General features: G+C 41.2%; 1 pseudogene; it reads left to right on the forward strand.

The window, feature by feature from the left end:
* Window positions 1–392: 392 nt before the first annotated feature.
* The window catches only part of LOC101584594, a 28,547-nt pseudogene continuing 21,017 nt past the window's right edge, over window positions 393–7,922 (forward strand).

Below are 7,922 nucleotides of genomic sequence, written 5' to 3' on the forward strand. Positions count from 1 at the left end.
CCTTTCTGCAGTTGTTTCTTTCCTTCAGATGCTATTCTTTCAGACATTTCTGCTGTGCAATTCCCAGTTTCTTCTGTGTTAGTGTCTTCTGCACTTGTTCTGGGTGGACTCTGGGCCTGAGATTGCATTTTGCTGCTTCTCTTTGTCATTTCATATAGAGGTGGAATTTTCTTGAGAGAGCACGGTGGAAATGGTCCGGAGAGCGCAGAGGAAATTCTCACTCATGGGATGGCCTGGGTTTGATCCAAGGAGATCCAACAAGCACAAGCAAGTGCAGGAGCTCACTCCCACACTCCATAGCCTGAGCTTGGGCTGGATGGGAGGTGTGGTGGTTTCCCGAGACAGCGTGGTGGAAAGGGTCCCAAGAGTGGGTTAGAAAGGGTCCCAAGAACATGTCAGAAGGTCTCACTCATGGGGATGGCCTAGGCCTGATCCAGGGAGATCCAACCTGTGCAGGTGAGTGCAGGAGCTCACCCCGACACTCCAGGTCCTGAGTTTGGGCTTAATGGGAGGTGTGGAGGTTTCCTCAGACAGTGCCACTGAAAGACAGGTCCCAAGAGAGCGATGGAAAGGGTCCTGAAACACGGTGGAAGGTCTCACTCATGGGGCTGGCCTGGGCCTGATCTGGGGAGATCCAACCAGCACAGGCGAGCACAGGAGCTCACCCCCCACATACACTCGGCAGGCCTGAGCTTGGGCTGGATTGATCTCTTGATAATTGTCATTCTTTCTAAATGAAATGGAATCCTAGTGGTATCTTACTTTACTTTATTTTTTAAGTTTCTAGTGATATTGAACATCTTTTCCATGTATTTACTTGACATTTCTGCTTCATCTGAGAAGTGTCTATTCATTTCAGATGCCCATTTTTAAAGTAGGTCTTTAATTTCAGGTGGATTTGAGTTCTTTATATATTCTAGATAGTAGTTCTTTGTCTGAGGAATAACTGGTAATATTTTTCCAATTTTCTACGTTGTCTCTTCACTCTTTTGATGAAACCAGTTTCTCAAAATATGTTCCTCTTCTCAAGAGCCACGCAACTTACCCTTCCTTCCTTCCTTCTTTCCTTCCTTCTTTGCCTATCTATCTATCTATCTACCTACCTATCTAGCTAGCTATTGTCTATTTACCTACCTAACTAGAACATTTAGAGACAAGCATGTCTGTGAAATAAGCAAGGATACTATACAGAGGAGAAAAACAATTGTGTATAACATCTAAGACCTCTTTAAATTTTTTCTTCCTTAACCCCATTGCCCCTGTCTCAATTACTTTTCTCTCATTGCTGGGACAAAATACACAACACCAAAAATTAAGGAAGGAAAGGTTTATTTAGGTCACAGTTAGTGGATCTCTCAATCTATACTTGGGTGGCTTGATGGCAGAGTGCCACATGGCAGAGGGCAGCAGTTCACAGTGGCAGAAGACACCAAAGAGCAAAGGGAGGAGCAAAGGTAGTGGCCCCAGAGGCAAGTCTCCCTCCTTTCCTTATATTACCTTCAGGCTACCTTCCCTAGGTTGAGCGTAGCACTTACACCCATAATCTCAGCACTGGATCATGAATTAATCACAAACTAGATGTCTGCCCCATGTCTACATGAGGCTTTGGGAGGACAACCAGACAAACTATAACAACTCCTTTCCTACTTCCTCTTTCCTCTATTCTAGGATTTTTCAATCTTAGCATTGGTATTTTGAATCAAATTATTCTGTGCATTGTGGGATGTGTACTTACTATATGCAGTAGCATAACACCGTTAGAATTGTCACAACTAAAAGAGCCTCCAAACACTGACAAATATCCCCTGGGGCAAGGTAGAATTTTCCCCTGGTTGAGAACCAATGCTCACTGCAAAAGAAGAGCAAGGGGGTTTCAAAATAGAGAAGACAAAAGACCCAGTGTAATTGTTCAGCTCAACAGGAAATCCTACTCTGGGTGATCTTGCTAATCAAAATCTTGGAACAGCTGGTTTTATTTTAATAGCTCTTAGTTACATAGTTCCTAAAGCCAGGCTTAAAGATGCTTTCCATAGGGATAACAACAATGAACATTTAGTAGTTGTTTAGTATATATGAGACAATGAACTAATATTTTGACTAGATTATCTAAATATTTAAAACAACATGTAGTTAATCAAGTCACTTTTATTGGCATTTTACAGAGGAGGAAACTGAGGTACAGATCTATTAAGAAATTTGTACAGTCAATTTTTTTTGGTGGAACTGGGGATTGAACTCAGGCCCTTGCACTTGCCAGGGAAGTGCTTATTCCACTGAGCCATCTCCTCGGCCCCCCGTACAGTCAAACAGCTAGTCATTGAGCCATGCAAGTAGTCTGATAGCAAAGTTGGAAAGCAGCTCATTACACTCCTTTCCTTAAAAAAAATCTAGTAAGACTATGTGAGCCTGGAAGATGACTGTAGGAGTGAAACTGAGGAACTCTGAGTCACAGATTGCTCTGAATTTCTTAGTTTTTGTGCCTGGGCTAGCAAGGCTGCTGCTGAGCTGTGGCAATTAGGATTAAAAAGAAGTAGGAAAGGAAAGGCATAAGTAAGTGATGCCTACTTACTGAAGTAAGAGCTGAGAAGAAATAGCTGCAGAATCAGAGAGCCACAACACAGAAGCAGAGAAACCATTGATGTAGTTAAAACAAAGGTTGTAAAGTGAGGTGTGAAATAAGCCAATGGTCTTTCTACTCTGCATGAGTGAGGTTGTCTGCTCTCAGTGCTGCTGGACTAATGAAACCACCATGGGTTGAAGAACTTGAACAAGGGAGGAATCAATAGTGGAGGAATTGTTTGAAGCAGGGTAAGGTGTACAACAAGGAGCCAAGAGCTTAGTTGGTGTAGGCAGGTGCCTGCACAGCTTCAGAAATACATGTTGGCAAAGCAGACCCTGGCCTTTTATGCCAGGAACAAATCCTTCTCTCCTTTTGTGCTAGATTTCCTGTGAATACTGCTGTGTACCTTTAACTACTAGAAATAAAGTACACCTATTTCAGTTTGGCTTGTAATCTCCAAGCATCATCTGCAAGTCTGAAACTATATTTCTATTTGATATTTCCTCCTCCTCCTCTTCCTGCACCTTCTCTACTTCTTCCTCCTCTTCTTCCTCCTTCTCCTCTTTCTCCATCACCTCCTTCTCCTCCTCCACATCCTCTTCCTCCTTCTCCACCTCCTCCTCCTCTTCCTTCATCACCTCCTTCTCTTTCACTTCCTCCTCCTCTTCCTCCATCACCTCCTCCTCCAGCTTCTCCTTCTCTTCCTCCTCCACCTCCTCTTCATTCATCACTTCCTCCTCCACCTCCTCTACCTCATCTTCCTCCTCCACCTTCTCCTACTCTTTCTCCTCCTCCTCCTGCTCCTCCTTTTCCTCCTCTTCCATAGAGTGGTGAGCCAAGAGCTTTGAAACAGAAGGCCAGGAGTGTTTGCTCTGGTGAAACGTAGTAACTGGAAGATGTCAGAAAACAGCATGCCAAAATGATTTACTAAAGTGAAGAAAATATTAGGACTAACAGCTCACAAGTCAGTGGTCAACATTTTTCCTGTACCTACACTCCTGAACACAGACTTTTATTTAATTGAAGTATAAACATAACTTGTTTAATTTATAATACATTTTCAATGCAATGAAGGGGGAATACTTTTTTATTTATACTTACTGGCCAAATTATTGCCTCAAGACCAAAAACATGAAGACACAGAGCTCCCTAACCCTCTCTGTTTCTATCACACCTGTAAGTGGAAGGAAATCCTGGAGGGAAAGCGAGAGGGGAATCGGGCTGTGCAATCAGTACGTAAGTGCTCAGCAAGCACAGGCTTCTACATCCTCCCTGGAACAAGTTACAGGACAGTTCTCGGCAAAACTGGAAAGGAGCTTTTATGTTTCAATTTTAGTAGGGTCAGCTTGCAGTAGGTCTTGGCCCAAGCTGCCCTCAGAGAGAGAAGTATAGAGAATTCACATGCCCTGGACTCAGTCCCTTACCTCAATTTCACCTCCATCCTAGTTGTGACTTTCTCAGACATCTAGCTGCTCTTGGCTCCATTTTCCACCTGGGGTCTTGCACTCAGTAGTGGTCTGGACCAGATCTGTTGCCATATCCAACTTCATCTACTCATAACATTCTTTCCAGTGTCTCTAGCAAATTCCTTTGTGTGGAAGAAGCAGGCAGTGATGGTTAGGGTTAGGTAGTAGATGAAGCAGTGAAAACAGTAGTAACTTTACTGAGTTTTTACCCTGGGCCAGACACTGGAAATCCAGTGGCGAATGAAGTGGTCACCAGATGAGCTTTCAGGGACCTATTCTTATGTGTGCTTGGGTCCTATACAGCTGGCTAGGGAGATAGCTGGCTAGGGAGATAGGTGCCTTGAAGGCCAATTAGTCTTCTATTGCCAGCTGAAACCTCAGGTTGGTCTTGGGGCTGTTAGGTCCATGTTTTACTTGAAACCAGCCAGTCTTTTATGGGATATTATTTTTGGCAAGCTATCTTTTCAGATGACATATCCTCTGACCACGGGAGACTTTCCATCCATCTGAATTTGCAATAATCTTGCTTGGCTGAATTACCAGTCAAAACAATATCATCATTTCTGGGCCAACTTTTTAAAGCTTAAATGAAGTCAGGCTCTACTGGTATCACACAGGAGACTTGGAATACAGCAAGTTATAGTCAGTTGAGCTATCCTAGGGACACTGACAGAAAGACTGCTTTCCGCCCTTGGTGGGAGTTCTTGACTGTCAAGGGAAAGGACCATTCCAGTAAAACAAACACCTGGGCAACTGTGTTCAGAGACACAGCCATTTTTTTGTATGGATTTATAAAAATAAGCATGGTCTCTCTGGGAAAGTATCATTGTAATTCAACTATTGTATAAACTGCAAAGTGTTAAAATTTTTGTTTTATTTGAGGCTCAGCAGTGGCATAGCTGCTGTCAATCTCAGCAGACACAGTGAAGTCAGGACAAAGCTGGTCTTCCCTGGGAAGTATAGAATAGTTCTAAGATTGTTTAAGCCCTTGACATTCCATAAAGGAAGGAGCATGTCAATTTCAGACCTATACATTGGTTTCTTTACTGAGCAGATCCAAGGATGGAAAAGAAAGTCTCCTTAGCAACAGCAATGCTTTGTTTCAATTCTGAAAACCCTTGGATTTTTAATTTACCATTGAAGAAGCAGGTGGAAGAAAAATATGCAATGAAGTCTAGGTGGTAAAAGGATTAAGAATTCTTTAAGGAAATAAATTATAAATCTGATAATCTTTTAGTTCATTCAGAAAATATTAGTCTCACCAATTGATTCTCCATTTTGAATTATTAGCATAAAAGTAACTAATTCTTACATGGTTCTTACTCCACCAGGCACTAAGCTTTGTTGTTGTATTGTTTTAGTGTGAATTAAGTTCTTAAATTCTCACAGAAATTCTGTGAGGCAGGCAGCATTTTGGTTCTCACCATACAATAAAATCACAGAAAGAGTCTGTGCTTGCCTTAAGGTTTCATGGCTTCTATGAGGTAGCCAGGGGTTGAATACAGATCCTCTAGGTCCAGGCTTTAGATGGAAAGATGCCCCAAACACTTTTGTCCAAGTAAAAGGGAGACTGTAAAGACACACAGCATAACACCTTGAGTCCATGGTGTTAAGTGAAATAAATCAGACACACAAGCTTAAATTATTCATGTTTCTCCTGCATGAGAGAACCAAATTATAAATAAAATGCAAAACAAAGCATTGATAATAGGAGGTATGGAGGTAGATGATTTGCAAATGTGAAGGGAACCTAAATGAAAGGAAGGGAAGAAGATGTAGAAACAATTAAGATGTGTTGGGGTTGTGCACCAATTCCACACAAGGAATCCAAGCATTAGATACTGCAAAAATACTAATAAAAAAAAGACCTCAGATTTTTCCTTTGATATAGCTAAACCTGCCTCATATTTGAGTGGCAAAAACTAATCCACAGTCTCCCAACCAGCACCAATGCTCAATGGCTCTGGAATCTAGCTCTCTGTCCCTTTGTTCCAAGCAGCCCCATCATGAGCCAGCTGTCTGTTCTCTGTTTGAGCTGATGTCTGCAAGCTGAGTGAGTTACAGACAGTGCTTAGAACTGCAGTGCATGTTCACATCTGAGAAACACCACCTTAGGAAGGAGCCTGCAGTAAGCAGTTTTGGAGGTTGGACCAAATCACTTTCTTTTCAGATCTATCACAGGAACCTACACATAGACTTGGATTCAACAGTATGTCAGTTTCTAGCAATCAACACATGATTGTCAAATTTCTAGTCAAAGGTAAGATTTTATGAGATACCACTTGTGTTGGGGTCCACAAATTATGAAGTGAGGTTAGGAGCTGCTGGAAGCTGCTGGTGCTTGCCCTGACTTTGTGGGTGGGTTTAGAACCCAGAAACTCCCACTTTCTGCTGGTCACTGCTGGGACCTTGTTGGTTGCTGTTCTTCTCACAGGGACTGACCTCCTACTTCTCTTTTATATATGACTAAATTTGTTTCTATTTTTATTACTAAATTTGACTGTTGAGGATCTTGGCCAGGTCCCTGGCACACATGTTCCTTGGTCTGAAAAGTCATGAATCCATAGGAAAAATACAATAATCTTCCTGGGAAAGTTGGGTTGACCAGCACAACTAGAAGAGAGTATTGCAAAGTAACAATAACTGGTTTAATGGAAAGAAATGCTAGATGAACTAGTATGTTACAAAATAAATCTTTGTCATTAATTTGCTTTGTATTTCCAAAATCCATTTTAAATGACAGAACTACCCAGTTTTCCATGTTACGAGTATTTGTTTTTCTTATTTTAATAGTTTATACTTACATTCATTATTAATATTTCACATCATATAGCCATGGTGATTGCCTCTGACACTAACATCTCCAACTGTGAAACCTTAGAAAAATATTGGTACCATGTGGGCCAATCATCTGGTTTTGTGTATGTGGAAGCTGAGACTAGATTGGGTTATGATCTAGCTTATGTTAAGATCACATAGAGTGAGATGGGGAGATGATACTTCTTGGTGATTAGAGACCAGTCTGCCTGATCCAGAACTGGTGCTGGGACAGACACCTAGCAAACTAGGAGCTGTTCAACCCTGGAGCTTTCCCTTCTCTAACCTCTGCCCTAGGCTACTTTGTTAAAGCATCAGATTGTGCACTGATGACCCCGGAAGCAGAAGATGAGGTGAGATGGTGGATGCTTCTGGATGCTTTCTGCCTCACCATAGTTTTCAGCCCCAACTCATGAGTCATTTAGCCTTTGGGATGTCTTTACATGTCTCCTTCAAGGACAAGAAACTGTCTGGGGGCTTACAGTGATAAGCCTGTCATAAACTTGCTAAGAGACAAAATAAGTTCATTTTTTTCCTTGGTCATTTTTGTTAAGAATAATTGATTTTTACTCCAAAGCAGCTTAGGTTCTAAATAGTCTCTATAATGGCTTATATTTTGAAATTATCATATAATTCAGAGAATATAGCTATAATAATGTACATATACTCACTTATATTTATATTTATGTATATGTTTCTAAATCTACTCACTCTAAGTATATGAAGACCTAGTGAGAATTTGTGGGTTCCAAGGTTACAGACATTTAATATGCTCTTCTTTACAACTTCATACATGATTTCTCAAGTGGATATTTATACTTTTTAATTATCTGACAAAACTATTCCATCATGATTAGTGAGAGTTTATAAAACTTTTGAAAATTTCCATACCATACTTGAGACCTCTCCATAGGAATCCACAAAGAGTGCTACAGAATGAATGATGGGTGTAAAGACTTTTGACTCTTGTCCTGGCACTTCCATACTCTAGTGGCATCTATGTCATGTGATCATGTATGTTGAACTGTTTAGAGATAGAGATGACCTCATCTGGTAAAATGATCTCTCTAATGATTTGG

This window comes from Octodon degus, unplaced genomic scaffold (genome assembly GCF_000260255.1).
Source record: "Octodon degus isolate 3935 unplaced genomic scaffold, OctDeg1.0 scaffold00007, whole genome shotgun sequence".
NCBI classification, from domain to species: domain Eukaryota; kingdom Metazoa; phylum Chordata; class Mammalia; order Rodentia; family Octodontidae; genus Octodon; species Octodon degus.